At 48.6% G+C, this 17,999-nt stretch overlaps 1 pseudogene; it reads right to left on the reverse strand.

Moving 5' to 3' along the window:
- Positions 1–17,382, reverse strand: part of LOC142855348 (S-formylglutathione hydrolase-like) — a 28,648-nt pseudogene extending 11,266 nt beyond the window's left edge.
- Between the last annotated feature and the right edge of the window lie 617 nt (positions 17,383–17,999).

Consider the following 17,999-nt stretch of genomic DNA (forward strand, 5'->3'; position numbering starts at 1 on the left):
GTGCTCCCTGGGTTCTGGGCCAGGGTGGTGAGTAGGGTGTGGAGAATTTTCTCTAGTTCCTGCCTGGCTAGGGCACTGCTAATGCGTCCTATTACAAGCCCACCTGCTCTTGGGATGACCTTCCAAGGCCCTGGGGACTAAGCCCATACTCCAAGGCAGCACTTTTCCTCGCTGACGCTGGGAGTAATTCCTGGAATTGCTGTAGGTGCTTCACATGCGGGTGTTGTGCAGTAGGTTATCTGTTTGTCTGGACATCTGCATACCTCTGTGTGTAGCGTATGTGTGAGTGCATGTTTGTGTGCATGCATGTGGGAGAACACAGGCCAATGTTGAGTATCTTCCGTCTCATGCTACCTTTTATTTTGAGACAGGGTCTCCCCGCGCCCAGAGTTCACTGATTGGTTAGATTGCTGGAGATTATCTCGTCTCTGTGTGCCACTTACCTCCTTCCAGGCCCAAGGTTATAGACAAACGTGCCATGCCCAGGCTTTGTGTGGTTGTTGGGATTTGAACTCGAGTCCTTATTCTTGTGAGGCAGGCACTTTACTGAATAAGCTATACCCCAGCTCTCTGGGTTCTGTCTCCTAGTTTGTATGAGGAAGATGATTCTGACGTTGATTGCTTGTTCTCTGTCGCACACTTGGGTTGTTTATTGTGAGGACTCCCTAGAACCAGGATTCAGATGCTGCACAGACCTCTGATACCTCATTCAGGAAGGTGGCACAGCAGGATTGCGTGCACAGGGTCAAGCTGGGTCACGCTGGGCCACACTGGGCTACCCGGTGAAACCCTGTCTCAACTTTAAAGCAACAGTAACAGAACAGCAGCAGGGGTTGGGAAGGTGGCTCATTGGTTAGAGCACTCACCCAGCATACATGGACACCTGGGTTTGATCCCTAGCACCTCATAAACCGGGTGTGGTGATGCACCCCTGTGTCCCAGCACTTGGGGGGGTGGAGGCAGGAAGAGCAGACGCTGAAGACAGCTGCTTCGTGGTGAGTTCAGGGCCAGCAGCAGCAACTAAGCCTAAAACTCAAAAGGACCACAAGAGGGAGATGAGGAGGGAGGGAAGAACCCGCTTTAACACCGTTCACACGCTGCCACCTACTGGCAGAAAACCCTGTTTAGCCTAATTATATAATAAGAGGGTTTTTTTTTAATCTTCCAAACTCTTGTTCTTCCTTACATCAACTGATATTATGGGAATTTTTCATTGCAACAATTAGGTTTCAATTTCCAACCAATTGAGTTTTTTCTGTAACCTGGGCATGATGGTACCATGCCTGCAGTGGAGAGGTGGAGGCCGGAGGACTAACACCAGATCCCGAGTGAGTTTGAGACTAGCCCGGGCTACATGAAACCCTGTCTCAAAAACAAAACAAGTCCTGTAGGAAAGTAGCCAACCCCATTCTAGAAATACCCCAGCTAACCGCATGTTTTGGCTTCTGTTAAACCACTTTACTCCTATTTGTCTGTCTGTCTGTCTATTGTCTTTCTGTCTGTCTGTCCATCCGTCCGATCATCCGTCCAGTCCAGGTTGACCTTCAGTTTGTTATGTATCTGAGGGTCTTAAACTTCCAGGTTCTGCTGGGATTCCACGGGTGAGTCACTGCACTGGTTTTGTGTGGCGCTGGAGTGGAACCCAGAACTTTGTACATGCTGGGGAAGCACTCTGTTGACCAAGCCACACCCCAGAGACCTGATGTCATCTTATATTAGGATGACATAAATTTGTGGCTGTGTCAATTTTGATATTTGTAGGGTATCCAGGAACTGGGCCTGAAAGACAGCCAGGGATGGCTTGATACACATCCTAGCTGAGTTCTCTTTGACAGAGCCTTGTAATGACTATTTCTCTGTCCTGCCAGCTCACAAATAGAGACGTGGAGACTTTTACTATGAAGGCTCAGCCTTGGCTTAGGCTTGTCCCATTAGCTCTTATAACCTAGATTAACCTGCTTTTATTAATTTTGTTATTTATTATACAAATAATTTTATTATTTATTAATTTATTATACAAATAATTTTATTATTTATTAATTTAAAAATTAATAATTTTTAAATTATTAACCTATATTTTACCACGTTTTTTTTTACCTTTATTTCATTCATTCTGTATGTCTGACTTCCTCTCTCTGCCTGGAAGCTCTGCCTGTACCTCCTGCCAAGCTATTGGCCATTCTAATCTTTATTAAAGCAATCACAGCAATATATTTTCACATAGTATACAAATCTCTCACAACAGACACCAGAAACAAAGATATCCTGGTACTATGAGATTTTATTTTTTTGAGACAAGGTCTCCTGTAGCTGAAGCTGACCTTGAACTCACTATATAACCAAGGATGACCTTGAACTTTTGACCCTCTGCCTCTATGGCCCAAGTGCTAGGTTTATAGTTATGTGCTGCGGATCAAATCTAGGGTTTCATACACACTAAGCAAGCACTCTGTCAACTGAGCCACATTCCCTATGAAATGGTTTTATATTTACATCTATCTATCTATCTATCTATCTATCTATCTATCTATCTATCTATCATCTATCTATCTATCTATTATCTATCATCTATCTATCTATCATTTATCTATCATCTATCTATCTATCTATCATCTATCTATCTATCTATCTATCTATCTATCTATCTATCTATCTATCTATCTATCTATGCATGCACACGTATGAAAGTACCACAGTTTACATGACGGAGGGGATCAGAAGGACAACTTATGGGAATTGTTGAACCTGGAGATGGAACTCAGCCTTGGTGGCAAGTGCCTGTCTCCCAGTGAGAGCTTGATCTCAAATATCATTCTATTTTTTTCTTTTTTTCTTTTTTGAGACAGAATCTCACACTGATTGATCATCATAGGCTTTTGCTGGTCAAGTCTTGGAGATTTATAGTAATAAATAATGATTTAGAATAAAACCAATGTTGGTTTCTTCACGTAGACATAAGCAACAGTTGAAGAAATAAGCCGACAAGGGAAGAAGGATGCTCTTTATTCTCTAGAATTCCTCTTGGTCAGGGAAGAAGGAATACTGGAAATAGAAAAGCCAGGCTTTGGCTGACTTCACAGTACTAATGGCTAGAGGATCCTTTATGAGGCTGAAGCTGGTGGAGGGATATGACAGACAACAGACGTTGCATTTTCTCCAAATGTCTCTTCACATAGCATGTTAATGTCAAAGCAGAACATAGTGGCCTTGCTTGTAACCAGTCTCCAAGTGATCATCTTACTGTCCTCAGGAACAGAGGCAGTAGCTTCCTGCCCCCCTGCTGGGATGACCGAGGACACAGTGTCTCTTCAGTGGTGTTCTTGCCCAACATACAGACCCACAATCTAATCATGAAAAACACCAGACACACCCAAAGTGAGAAACATTCTGCAGAGTTAACCGGCCACTGCTCTTGAAAAATGTCACAATCGTGAAGAGCAAAGAATGAGGAAACTGTCTCAGATCGCAGGAGACCATGGGACAGGCCAGCTCAATGATCCTGGGTTGGAAAAGGAGCATCAGTGAGACAGTTGACAAACTTTAACTCATGTCTGGAGATAAGTTACCAGTACTATGTTTCTGTTTCATACTCTGGCTTTTCTGATTAAGCTGTGGCTATATAAGATGTCAGCATTGTGGGCTGGAGCTTAGGGATAGAGCCTGGCTTGCCCAAGGCTCTTGGTTCAATCCGTAGCACAAGAAGGCGGCTGTGGTGCTGAGATCCAGTGTTCTACCCCTTAGTTACGCCCTCAGTCCACGTGATGTTGATCTTTTCAAAGGTCATTTCTTTTCATTTATTTTAATCTTATGTTTATGAGTGTTTTGTTTACATACGTCTGTGCACCGTGTGTGTGCAGTACCCTCAGATCTCTGGGAACTGGAGTTCAAATGGTTGTGAGTCATGTAGGTTCTGGGAATGGAACTCAGGTCCTCTGGAAGAACAGTCAGTGCTCTTAATCACTAAGCCATCTCTCCAGTCCCATGTATGATGTTTTTAGCATTTGAAATGGTTGAAAAATGAAGAAAACCAAGCACATGTATATGCTTTTTAGAAAGCAGTACTTGGGGCTGGGGTGTAGTTCAATCAGTAGTCTTGCCAGGCACGTGTGAAGCCACACGTACAACCTTGAGTTGTAAAACTGGGTGTGCTGGTGCGTGCCTGAAATCCCAGCACTCCCAAGGAGGAGAAGGTCGGGTCAGAAACCCAAGGTCGTCCTCAGGACACAGAGTCGGAGACTAGCTTGGGAAACTCGAGGATCTATCTAGCAAAAGAAAGCCCACACCACAATAGCATGGGGGTAATTACAAAGCGAGCTATGTTTTGATTGCTTAAGTTTGAAGCCCTTAAGCATTAGCCAGAGGTCCTCGTCTTCACTCCTTCCTAGCAAATGGAAAGCATCTGATGCTGACCTTATCGTACCACACAGGTAGAAGGAAGGGAAGCCTTTGGGCACACACTGAGCAGGTCAGATAGTAAAGGCTCATTAGATGTTTGAACTGAAAAGCGAACATACATTGAATGGATTAAGCCTGGAATTTTCTGCTCACAGCTTCTGGCTGCTATTTCTACATTTCAGAGATCTCTAGCATAGTCTAGAGGGCCACAGGGCTTGACACTTTTTGCTTTCACAGACTGGTCCTAGAGTGCTAGAGTTCCAGAGACCACCAGTGACAGCTCTGGGTCAGGAAGATGGCTTTGGTAGCTATCTGAGGTCCTATTGCTTTGGTGGCTAACCAGTCTCTTTAGATAGAGGGAATTGCCCAGGATCGCTCTCTGACGACAGAGAGCTGCTTCCAGAGCCTGGGTTCAGATGAACAGGAGTTAGAACATGGTTGCTGAGCTGAGCTGGGGCACTTAGTGCAGAGCTGGCTGGGGTCACCTCCAAGGCCATTCTTTGTCTCTGTCCCTCTCTGTCTCTCTCTCTCCTGGAGTTTGGCCCCCTAGCCTCGTGCATGCTAAGCAAATATTCTACCACAGCTCTTCACGTCCAGCCACGCTCTCCACTTTGAGTTTGGGACAAATCTTTCTGAAACCTGGAACAGAATGGTGTCTCTGGAGAGGATTTCTATTTCCAGTGCTCCAGATGTCCCCGAAGGGGGGTGGCATCTCTGCTCCTACCCACTGCTCACATAGGCATTTTTTTTCTGTTGGAGGTTCTTTTCTTTTTTCTTGCCTTGACTGAGTCTCATGTAGCTCAGGCTGGCTTCAAGCTCACTCAACAGCTGACGCTGACCTCTGATGCTCCTACCCCCACTCCCTGAGTGTTAAGGTTGTAGCCTGTACCACCACACCTAGCCTACTTGGAAGTTCCAACTTAAGATATTTCCCCTTCTAGACAAAAACCAATTCTCATTTTTGGGGTGCCTGAGGCCCCTCTTGCTGCTGTGGTGCCCATCACTTGACCCCTGAGAGGGAACAAGTCCTAAGAAAGTATGGGACAGAGCCATGAACAGAGACAAACCTCAACAACAATGCCTGAATTTTCTTCCTGCCTCCTCAGCGCCCCGAGAAGCGTGTAGGATAGGCACACAGAACTGCTTCTGGAATCCCATGGCTGTGTGACTCTGAACAGGAGCCTGCCTTCTCTGGGCGTCAGTGTACTGAACCCTAAAAGAACTATGAGAGCGGGTGATTTCTTTCCGGGTTTCTACTTTTGGCTCCTCCATTTTGTGGCACTGGGAGCCCTCTGACAAAGGCCGAAGGAAGCCAGGCCCATTCCTGGAGGACTTGAAGGTGTTTGCTCTTGGCTGTGGCTCTAGGGAGGGATTGTCTCTGCTCTGTCTGCAATTAGGGCTGAGTCAGACATGAACATGCCATGTGTTAAAATAAGAGTAGGTGTTTCTGAGAAGGGAAATGCCAGAGCCGGCCAGGCCGGGATTAGCCGTTGATAAGGGGCCTGGCATTGTTCTAGCCCTCCCCTGAGGCCCACACCACATCCTAGAAGAGAAGCCAGGTCCCTTGGCAGGGACAGTTGTGGCCAGAACTGGAGGAGCTGTCCTGAAGGCCATCTGTGGCCGTGGCTGTGAGGAGGTAGGGCATCACAATGGTCAGGCACAGACCTCATCCTTGGTGCAACTTTGCTATCGCAGCCTGGGCCCTTGTCATAGCCTTGTCCCACAGCCAGGTCCATGCTAGGCAAGATAATGGAGGATACCCTCACCGGCCAACCAGGCAACCTGAAATGTTGTGTAAATCCAGCAAGCCAGGCCAGCCACGTCCTTAACCCCAAGGTCAAAGCAAGAGCCAAGGAATGGGGAGGGAGAGGGGGACCTCTCCAGTTCAGACACTTCAGTCTTGGAAAACAAAGGCTGACAGGAATGTGAGGAAACCACTGTTTACTCGGTTCTCAGGAGTGTTCCACTCAAACGTGTCCTAAAACACTTCTGGGCTGAGGACGAAGGGGGAGGCACGCCGAGGTGGGAACTGGAGGTGGGGGTGAGAACTCGAGGTTCTTGGGAAGTTGTGGGGAGGAGGTCAGCTCTCTTTCCACCTCGCTGAGGATGCAGGTGTCGGCCACTCTGAGGTTCAGTGAAAGCTGGACAAGAAGAAGGGCAGAGGGTCTGAGGGTAGCAGCAAGGATTTAGTGTCCAGTCAGGAGGGTGGCTGTGAGGGCAGTGGGCATTATTGTGGCAGATGGCCACTGTGGTGGCCTAGTGATAGAAGGACATGAAGAAGGATACATGGAAGCAGGGGTGGTGGTTTCGAACCCAGCTCCCAGCTGGCCGAGGTCAGAATATTATTGGAAATAAGGTTGCCTGTTTTGATCTTCCCTGTTGATGACCTCGGGCCTTCCTTCTCCACATGACTACAGCAGGCTTTTCGTGACCTTCTGGAGACAGAACTCACTTCCTGCTACTCAGAGGCGCTGGGTCTCAGTCCTAGATTCTAGGGAGTAAACGTGACTATTCCTGAGTGCCACAGGCCTGGCCAGGTGAGACAAGCTCACGGGGGACAAGGGATCTTCCCATCTCCACCACAGCTATGGGGAGGAGGCAGTTCTTACAGTCCAAAGAAACAAAACAGGAGATGGGAAGAGAAAATGGGCAAGGAAACCATTTGACGCTGGGCCTCAGAGGGGACAGAGCCAGGGGACAGCTGGGGAAGAAGAGTTGCCAACTCAGGACAAAACATCCCCCAAACCATATCCTTTACAAGTGATCTGAGCCGGTGGGTAGAGGGATGGCCTAGGGGCCAAGCGCACAGGCTACTCTTACAGGGGACCCAGGTTTGATTCTCGGTCCCTTCATGGTAGCTCATGACCATCCAAAACCACCTGTCTAGACCTGATGCCCTCTTCTGGCTTCCTTGGGCACTGCACACATGCAATGCATAGACACTCATGCAGGCAAAACATATACATAAAAGAAAAAAAGAGTGCTGGGACTTTCTAAATGAGGCTTTCCAGCTAGGTACGGTGACAAATGTCTGTAACCCCAGAACTTGGGAGGTGGGGGCCCGAGGATCAGGGTTTAAAGTCATACCAAGTTTAAGGCCAGGCTATATGAGATGCTGACTCAAAAACAAACAAACAAACAAACAAAACCCTATAAGATAGATAAAAAAGAAGTGGAATTCCCATGAAGACATCTATAACCTGTTTCCCACCAACTAATATAGCACAATGTCTGATTTCTCAAGGGGGTCTTTAAAGATTTTATTTATTTATTCTCCCTGCCCGTGTTTTTATGTATTACATATATGTATGTGCTCATGCTTGCACATGTGTGGATGCAAGTGTATGCAGTTTGAGTCTGTCTGTATGTGGAGGGCCGAGGCTGATGCTGGGACTCCTCTTCCACTGGCCTGGCTAGTTTTTATGTCAACTGGAGTTGTTTGGGAAGAGGGAACCTCAACTGAGAAAATGCCCTCACCAGATTCACTGGTGGGCAAGCCTGTGGAACATTGATTGATTGACAGTTGATGTGGGTGGGCCATGGGTAGTGGAACCAACCCTTGGCAGGTGATTCTGGGCACTATAAGACCACAGGCTGAGGAAGTCTTGAGGAACGAGCTAGTAAGCAGTGTTTCTCCATCAGTTCCTGCCTTGAGTTCTTCTCCCCCTTCATGATAAATTGTAATGGGGATGTGTAAGCTGAAATAAATCCTTTCTTCCCCAAGATGCATTTGATAATGGTGTCTTATCACAGTAGGGACCCTGACTAAGATACCCACCTATTCAATGAGGCAGAGTTTCTCAGTCAGACCCAGGACTTGAAGATATGGTCCCCTGCCTGCCTTTGGAGCTGCAGTTATAGGCAGGCTGCCACAGGTACTCAGTGTTTATATGGGTTCTGGGTACCCAGACTCTGATCCTCTGGCTTATGTGGCAAGTGTTTTAGCCACTGAGCCATTCTCCTGGCCTTGTAGCAGGGCATTTTTGATTAAGACAACCTCAGAGGATTAGACACATTTAGGAGAGTTGTCTCCTGCCTGTCTGTTCCCTGCTCTAGGCCACCGACATCAAACTCTCCGAGGTGGCACATGAACACCTCAGTTACTCTGCACGTGTTCCTGGCCTGGGGTAAATGGGCACTCTTCTCCGCAGGCACTCGGATTTGGAGAGACAGCCAGCAGAAGCAGATGTGGGCCGTGGACTTTGAGAACTGATGCCCGAGAGTCTCAGGGCACACAGGAGTCTGCAGCCTCCTCGTTTCTTTTTCCTTTTTTTTTTTTTTTTTAAATATTTATTTTATGTGTCGGTGTGGCTGCCTGCTTGTCCTTGTGTCTGTGTGAGCGCAAGTCCCTTTGAGGCCAGACGAAGGTATCAGATTCACTAGAACTGGGGCTCCAGGCCATTCTAGGCTACCTGATGCGGGTGCTGGGAACTAAACCCAGGTCTTCTGCAAGAGTACCAACTCCCCCGCAGCAGCCATGTTTCTGTCCCAGGAGCCACCAGGCCTCAGAAGGGCAGCTGGATTCCACCTCTGCTAGGCATTCAGGAGGTAAAAATGGAGGCAGTGCTCATACACCCATAATTATCATAGGTTTCTGGAAGTTTCCCAGTTTAAGCTCTGCACAGTCTTACACCTCAGACCTGGCTACCAGCTGAGGCCCTGGTCTCCCCAGATAGCAGCTTTCTGAGGTGGTGAGGACCAGAACAGCCAAGCTACCCACGTTGGGCACCGACCCCAGCCCACCCCCACCACCTTTCCAGGCTGTTCCAAGTCCTGGGCCCTGCCCTGTCCCCGGGAACGCTAGCTTTTCTCACACCCACACTTGTACAGTCATAAGTAAAGCAAAGGAAAAATGCAGGTATTGTTCGAATTCATAGCAGGTTATATTCTAGGAAAAGGTGGTGTAAGTGAAAAAGATAAAAACTGGGTCCATTTCCCCGCAGAAACAATGCTGTGATGAGAAACCCCGAGCTAGGGAAAGAACTCTCTCAAAAGCCCTGGTCTGGCTGTGAAAACTCTCTCGAGACTATTCCCTTAGGCGCTACACCGAGACATTAGGGTCCAGAAGTGAGCACCCCAAAGAAGGTCCCTCTCCGAGTAAGACGGTGTGACTGTTTACTCAGGGTCATTCTCCATCAGCTGCAGGCGGTACTGTTTTCTTTGAAGTAAGGGGGACTCAGGTTAAGGGTTCGATTCTCAGCTTGGATACACATTGGTGTTGCCTAGAGGAGCTGTTGAACCCGTTGTCCTGGGTCATCTTCTAGATATGGCTCGAGGCCGGGTGTCACTCTGTCATGCCCAGGCTGGCCTTGGACTCTAAACCTCCCCATCTCAGCCTCATACACACTGGAATTGCAGCTGTGCCAGCACATCTGGCCTTCAGTGAAATGTAATTTTTTAAAGATATGTTATTATTGTGTTATAAAGCAGAGAAAGAGGGCTCCTGGGCCATGGCATGCATGTGGCGGTCAGAGGACAAATTTGCGGAGTCTGTTCTCTCCTTCCACCTTTACACGGGTTCCAGGAATAGAACTCAGGTTGCCAGGTTTGTATGGCAAGAGCCTTTACCTACTGAGCCACCTTGCTGGCCCTAACTTTCTTAATTTGGACCTGTGTAATTAATAAGCAACATTAACCATTTTACCCTTTGCACACTTTAGGAAGAAAGGCCCTTCGAGCAGTGAATCAGGGGACTAAGAATGCACTTGAGATAATCTAACAGGAAGAAAAACCATTGATTCCGCCCCCTTAGAAGCACCTATTAGAAGCCCTGCAAAATCCTGTAATTTATTCTTTCTTCTCTGAGATATCGGACAACACTTTGCCATAGAGGTCAAGATGGCTCAACAGGTGCTTGCTGCCAAACCTGCGGACCTGGACCAAAGCTGGCGACACCCACAAGTTCTCCTCTGACCTCCACACATACTATGGGATTCAGGCAAGAACACATACAAATACAAAAATGTAATTAAAAAAAACCAATCAAGACCGCACTCACCATGACAACAGTGTGCAGGGGTGCTAGAGTTAAGAAGGGGCTAGGGAGCCTTGCCCCTGAAAAGACTGCTCAGGTTTGACATATGGACAGCATTCTGCTAGCTTTTGCTTAATCTGCTTGGACGACCCACAAAAAGAAACGCTGTCTCCGCAAATCCCTGCTTTTCATCTTCTCCTATTTTTTTGTTTAAATACTAGGTCTTCTGGAACTCCGATTGAGGGTGACCTTGGGCAGCAGCTGATCTTCCTGCCTCTGCCTCCTGAATGCTGGGTTTACAAATGTGTGCCACCATGCCCCAGTTATGTGGAGCTCAGTGTGGAACCCAGGGGTTTGTGCACGCTAGCAAACATTCGGTCAACTGGGATCTCCCACGCCCGGTCTCTCTCCTAGGCTGTTATACTTTTCTCATGTGCTAAAATAAAGTGAGGGGGAGCCCTTCTCCCCACAACACCCCGTCGTGTGTGTGTGTGTGTGTGAGAGAGGGAGAGAGAGAGAGAGAGAGAGAGAGAGAGAGAGAGAGAGAGAGAGAGAGAGAGAGAGGAGTCATCCTTTATCACTCTTCCACCTTACTCATTGAGTACTCATGGTCTCTCAGTCAAACTCAGAGCACATCAATATGGCTAATCTCACAAGGGAGCTTGCTTGTAGATCCTGTCTCCGCCTCCTGTGGCTGGGATTGCAGGTGAGATGTCACTACATGGGTCTGGGAATTCAAACTCCTAACCCCAGTTCTTACAGTTGTGCAGCAAGTGCTTTAACCACAGAGCCATCTCCCCAGCCCCAGTAGGTCATCTCTGACCTGCTCTGCTGGCCGAAATCTCCTTCCCCTGAGCAGGTCTGTCTGATGGCTGCCTCGTGCAAGTGAAGGGAGCTGAGCGTTCCATTCAGAACTCAGGATCGAGGAAGGTTAGGTTGGGTTCTTGGGTCCTCAGCTTTCATTGCTTGAGGATGGGGTGCTGTCTGGATGGATGCTATGGTTGGACCAGCTGTGAGATCTGGTAAATGAGCTGGGCAAGCAGAATAATCAGGGTGGAGGCGGGGGTGAGTGGGCAGGAAGATTGGACAAACAAGAGTTGACTCCCCAGAAATTTTATCTGAGGCAGACAGCTTGCTGCGCTAAATTACTTCTAAATTCAAGGTCACAAGTCCCAAGGCAAGGAGTCCAACTCCCCTGGTTGCCAAGAACAGGTGACAGAGATTAGACTAAGGACTGGGGAGAAGTCATGTGACTCCTAACGGTGTCCCTTGTGTGGTGGGTTCTGATGGAAGAAGAGACAGAACCTTTATTGGGTCTCTAAATTTGAGTTCAAGCTCACCTGTGAATTCACTATGTGATCCTGGAAGACACTCGAGCCTTCCTTGGCCACTGTTCTTTTGTCTTTGAGATGGGGATGACGTGTGTCTTCTATGCCCCCGTAAGTGTTGGGAGGAGAGGGGATAGACAGATGGGACCAGTGTGAGCAGTGATGATGGAGGGGAATGCAGAGGGGTGCCTGGAAATCAGAAGTCCCCGGAGAGGGTTGCTGATACCAATAGTGTGGTGGGAAGAAAATTCTAGAATGGGGTCTCCACAAATTTCTATGTGAGTGCCAGAAACCTTGACTTTGTGCTGTTTTAGAGAACTGTAGCACGATGGCCGCAGCTTTTGCCCGCCCTCCCCCCATTCCACCGGGATGTCGACTGGACCTGTGCCAGGCTGGCCTGGCACCAGTGTGCTGTCAGAGTCCAATGGGGAACAGACTCCAGGCTGAGCCTCCTAGGGAACCCCAGCCTGTGAGAGGCAGTATGGCTTCTGGGAATGGGAGGACAGGCGTGAGAGCAGGTCAGCGGTCCTTGCTGGCTCCAGAACCACTGCAGCTGCTTCATACACTGCCTTTGCTTTCGGCCTTTGTCCCATTAGAAATATTGACCAAGACCTGACATGGCCTCTGTACAGCTTGCAACTTAGTGAGTAAATAAACAGGGAAAGTGTGTGTTTCAATTTGGGACGAGAATCTAAGAGCTGGGCTGAGCGGAGAGCGGAGGCGGGGTGGACTGGTGCCCTCCCTGACAGTAGCACTGAAACCAAAGAGGGCCTAGATGGCATTGTGGGGAAGTATCTGGGCAGAAGGATGGCATATGTTCAAACTCGGAGGCAGGAGAGAGCTCAGGGTCTCAAATACCAAGTGGGCAAAACCAGTCACGGGGACAGACAGGGCAGATGGTACCGCTTCCCACTTCTTAGGTTGTAGGAAGGAATTTGGATCTCTCTCTCTCTCTCTCTCTCTCTCTCTCTCTCTCTCTCTCTCTCTCTCTCTCTCTCTCTGTGTGTGTGTGTGTGTGTGTGTGTGCGTGTGCGTGCACGAGTGTGTAGAGGCATCTTGTTCTGAGTCGGTGTTTCCCATTGGCTGGCTAGTGAGAACTTCATGCAGGGATCTTCTGGGAAAATAAGTGCTGGCCACCATGCCCCACTCTGTGTGGGCTTTTGGAATCCAAATGTAGAGATCTTGCTTGGTACTTTAGTGACTGAACCTTTCCCCCTGCCCAGAGTTTGGATTTTCTCCTAAGTACATCAGAACGTGCTGTGGAGTCCTAAGGAAACATGATGGATTTGATCCACGCCCTACAAAGGCAGCTATGTGGGGTGTGGGGTCAGAATAATGGAAGCCAGGGGCTGTTGCAGTTCAACTGATGGGCTCTATGTGGGGTGTGGGGTCAGAATAATGGAAGCCAGGGGCTGTTGCAGTTCAACTGATGGGCTCTATGTGGGGTGTGGGGTCAGAATAATGGAAGCCAGGGGCTGCTGCAGTTCAACTGATGGGCTCTATGTGGGGTGTGGGGTCAGAATAATGGAAGCCAGGGGCTGTTGCAGTTCAACTGATGGGCTCTATGTGGGGTGTGGGGTCAGAATAATGGAAGCCAGGGGCTGTTGCAGTTCAACTGATGGGCTATAAGGGCACTTTAGGCGGGGCGAGTAGGTTGTGCTTCAGGAACAAACCATCCTTGATTTTAATGACTTATCAAATATTAGTTTACTTTATAGGTCACCAGATGGGTTCTGATCTTCGTCTTAACTACTTAGGGGCTCCAAAGACAAGTCTCCCGCTTGAACACAGTTCCCACAATCTGCATGGCCATGGAAAGGAAGCATATTGACTTTGGGACTCACCATCAAAAGCGAATATATGTGTGTGCCTGTGGTAGTCTGAATGTAATTGGCCCCATAATCTCATAGGGAGGCACTGTTGGAGTAGGTGTGGTCTTGTTGAAGGAAGTGTGTCACTGTGGGGAGGGCTTTGAGGTCTCTTGCTCCAGCTTCCCTTTTGCCTTCTGATGAAAATACAGTCAGTACCCTGTCTGCCTGCAGGCCACCATGTTCCCCACCATGCTGATAATAGACTGAACCTTTGAACTGTAATCGAGGCACCACAATTAAATGTTTTCCTTATAAGAGTTGCTGTTGGGTCTGGATGGATAGCTCAGTAGTTAAGAGCACTGACAGCTCTTCCAGAGGACCTGGGTTCAATTCCCAGTACACACACAGCAGCTCACAGCTGTCTGTAACTCCAGTTCCAGGGGACCTGACACCCGTGACAAAACAGCAATGCACATGAAATAAAAATAACCAGCCCATCACAAGCTGTGGGTGAGGATGGGGAGGAGACATGAGTTGAGACTTGTTTGAAAGTAAAACGACAGCTTTAACTTTATACTGTACAAAGTTAAAGGAACCGTGGACACGGAGCAGAGAGCAGGGAGAGTCTAGCAGACTTCCAGGGTCATGAGCAGGTGGCTGGCGGACCCATGTGCTAGGAACACCTGGTGTAGAATGGGTTAAAGTAAGAATTGGAAAGAAAGGGTTGAATCACTGTAGGCTCCAGTTTGGCAACTAGAATCTAAAGTTCGGAGAACAGGTCTAGGCTGGAGAAGAATCTGGGTGTCACCAGACCCAGATAACGACTAGGACTTTGAAAGCAGATGGTTCTCAGGCCTTTGGACAGAGTCTGGCCATCACCACTGGCTCCTCCAGTTCTCAGGCTTTCAACCAGACACTGTATGACACCACTGGCTTCCTGTGAGCCCAGTCCTGTAACACACCCATGTACAAGCATATGCCCTGGGAGTTTCTCTTCTCTGGAGAATACTCGCCCCAACATCCTTACCAGTTTGCATTTCCACCAAAAATATTTAAGATTCCTATTACCCTACCCCTCACCCCTATAAGAATCTTCAAGGCTGGTATGTTAAAATTTCAGCCAGTGTGGTGGGAAGGAAGAGATAAGGAAGCAGGCTGACGGGCTGCAATCTTGCCTTCCGTTAGTGACTAGTATGGGGGCCCAGGGCAAACTATTTAACACTGGTGACACTTGATCTTCATATCTGCAGAGGGGATAAGGTGTCGTTCACTATAGCTTCATTAGTGTCAAAGGTCAGAGCTGCCTCTAGTTGACTTCAAGGAGTAAGTGATTGGGTGGCTCATGGTTTCTGAGGCAGGGAAGGGTCACTTAACCTCTGGCAGAGTCAGGAAGTCCAGGCCCAGTAAACCAGCCGTGAGACTGACCTGTGCAGCCCTGCTCATCCGCTGTGCTTCCAGGACTAAGTCCTTAAACTTCCAGATGTCGTATTCTGATGCTTCTGAAAACGCAGTAAAAGCAGATGGTTAGGCAGAGAGCCTGGAGCTCAGTGAGCTGGGTGCCATTCCACGCTGGCTGGAGCCCCAAGGACTGTCCTGGGTCCAGGGTGTTGTGGCACCTGTTACGTAGGGAGATCTTCTGCAGGGCTCTCTCTGCCAAATTCACTCAGCTTTTATGAGAATTCCGGGTTCCCTCTGGGGACTGACCTCCAGAGGCTGGATGTGACCCTCTTTTATGAAGGAGATTTCTATGGACGGGATGACTGGCCCGGCATTGGGGTTCAAGTGCTCACAGAAGCTGGTGATCCTCAGTGGTCATGTTACAACACAGCGCAGCAGGATGCCTTCCAGTTTTGGTTTTTTGAGTATGGTTTTCATGTCTTCATTTTAAAGAAAGGTTGATGCCCTTAAACCCCATCTTATCAATGCAGGGCCAGTGTAAATTACTGATATTATAGACAAATATTTTCATCTCCGTGTCTCCCTTTTGGGCCACTTTAATTTTTCTACCCATAATGAACTTTCACTATTTTACTTTTTGTTGTTGTTGTTTTCTTTTGTTTTTTTCAATACAGGGTTTCTCTGTGTAACAGCTCTGGCTATCCTAGAGCTTGCTTTGTAGACCAGGCTAGCCTTGAACTCACGCTAACAGACACCGCCTGTCTCTGCCTCCCGAGTGCTGGGATTAAAGGTGTGCGCCAACCACACCCAGTTTAAACTTTTTTTTTTTGAGACAGGTTCCCACGTAGGAAAAGACTAGTCTTGGGGATTAGGGAGGGCCAACAGGTGGCCAGGGGTTTCAGAGGTGCTAAGAAGAGCAGCAAGTCTGAACCCAGAACAAGTGCAGACACAGGAGGATGGAGGTGGCTGCTGTGTAAAGAGCCCCAACCCTCAGAGTGCCCACTGTGAGTCTGTGAGGTGCAGGTCTGTCATGAACAGATCCCAGGTCATGCAAGTACAGACAGACATGAGTGGGTGGAGGTGCCAAAAGCTCCCCAACTCTCAGAGCGCCCACTGTACAGGGCTATCACGTGTGCCAATCCCAGGTAATGGACACAGTGAGCTCTGGGTGAAGGAAAGAGAGAGAGGAATCGCAAACATGTATTCACGGCCATAAACCTCAGATTCAAAAATTGTCCCCTCCTTCTTCAGGTCAGGTTTTCTTATGATGTAACCAGATTTCCTCCTCTCTGCCCCCACTGCCTGGTTAATCTCTCTCTCTCTCTCTCTCTCTCTCTCTCTCTCTCTCTCTCTCTCTCTCTCTCTCTCTCTCTCTCTCTCTCTCTCTCACACACACACACACACACACCCACACACACCCACACAGAGTCTTGAGACCACCAGAAGCTATTTCTACCCCCAGATGTCAGCATGCTGAGAACGAAGCCACGGCAGGATGGGAAGCAGCCTGAGTACTTTAGACTACTGTAGACGCCTCTGGTCCCCAAGTGCCTGACTACTCTAGACTACTGTAGACGCCCCTGGTCCCCAAGTGCCTGACTACTCTAGACTACTGTAGACGCCCCTGGTCCCCAAGTGCCTGACTACTCTAGACTACTGTAGGCGCCCCTGGTCCCCAAGTGCCTGACTACTCTAGACTACTGTAGGCGCCCCTGGTCCCCAAGTGCCTGACTCCTCTAGACTAAAGTAGGCGCCTCTGGTCCCCAAGTGCCCCTGCTGCAGCTCTTGCCGTCCCTCCTGCAGACTGGCTTCTCTACCGTGAGCCAAGCTAAGGGCCTGACAACTGAAATGAGGAGGACAGCCTTTCTCTTCCGCCTTTTCTTCCACCCTCTTCCTCTCTGCTTCCCCCTCCTCTTCTGTTCTTTCTCTCTCTTTCTTCCTCAACCTCCCCATCTCCCTTCTGCTTCTAGTTTTTCTTCTTCATTTTCACCTGGATCAGCAAAATAAAAACCCAACCAAGCTGAAACCCTTGAATTCAACAAACAGGCAAGGATTCTCTGAAGAGCTGGGCTGACTTCTGTGCCGAATCTGTGATGTCTGTCAGTCCATCCATGCTCAAAGACAGATGAGGAAGGAGCTGTGTCAGAGCCAATGGTAGGTAAAGGGAATAGTATCAAAGACCCTCGCTTACTTGCTTATGTGTGTGTGTGTGTGTGTGTGCATGTGTGCACATGATCACACACATTTGTGAATGTGGCGGCCAGATGTCTCCCACATTATTCCTGAGGAGCTGTGCACTTTAGTTTTTGAGATGGGGTCCTTCACCAAGCCTTGGGGCTTGCTGTTTAGGTGAGGCTGGCCGGCCAGTGAGTACCAGAAATTTGTTTGTCTCTGCCCCCCTCACACCGGGATCACAATCATGGACCACCTTGCCCAGAGCTTTACACGGGTGCTGGGAACCCAAAGTCAGGTCCATCTTCACACCTCCACCCACTTCATTCCTTTTGAGTGACAGTCAGCATGGGAGTTCTCACATGGGCCAGGAGTGGGCTGGAAGGAAGGTGATACTGGAAAGCTTGCTGTAGTCAAGAGTGGCCAATAGGGATTGTTTCTTTCCTCTATCCAAAGTGTTAGACAATACGGGAAATATATTTTGGTGGGAAAAGTGTGGGAAATTTCAGAAAATAATCTGTTATTAAGCTAGGTGTTGTATGTGCTAGAACTTGGGAGGTGGAAGCAGGAGATTCAGGAGTTTAAGGTCATTCTCAGAGAGGTCCTTAGGAAGTGTCACCAGTAAGTCTTGCAAGATCATTGGCTGTTCCTGGACCACAGAGGATTTGCAGCTGAACCTAGTTGGGGGGTGGCTGTTCACTGTGGCTCTCCTTTAGCTTCACTAGGTGAACAGAATTCCTACCCAGTCTTCTCTCTTAGAGGGCACTACAGGGACTTCGCCAGCACACGGATGACACCAGTCAAGCACAGATGCAGAACTGGAAGGCTGGGGATGATAGCACATGCCACAGGTACCGGGGAAATCTCTGAGGGTTTGAGGCCAGGTGGTCTCTACAGCAGATTCGTGGCCAGCTGCGATAT

This window comes from Microtus pennsylvanicus, chromosome 8 (assembly GCF_037038515.1).
Source record: "Microtus pennsylvanicus isolate mMicPen1 chromosome 8, mMicPen1.hap1, whole genome shotgun sequence".
Classification (NCBI taxonomy): domain Eukaryota; kingdom Metazoa; phylum Chordata; class Mammalia; order Rodentia; family Cricetidae; genus Microtus; species Microtus pennsylvanicus.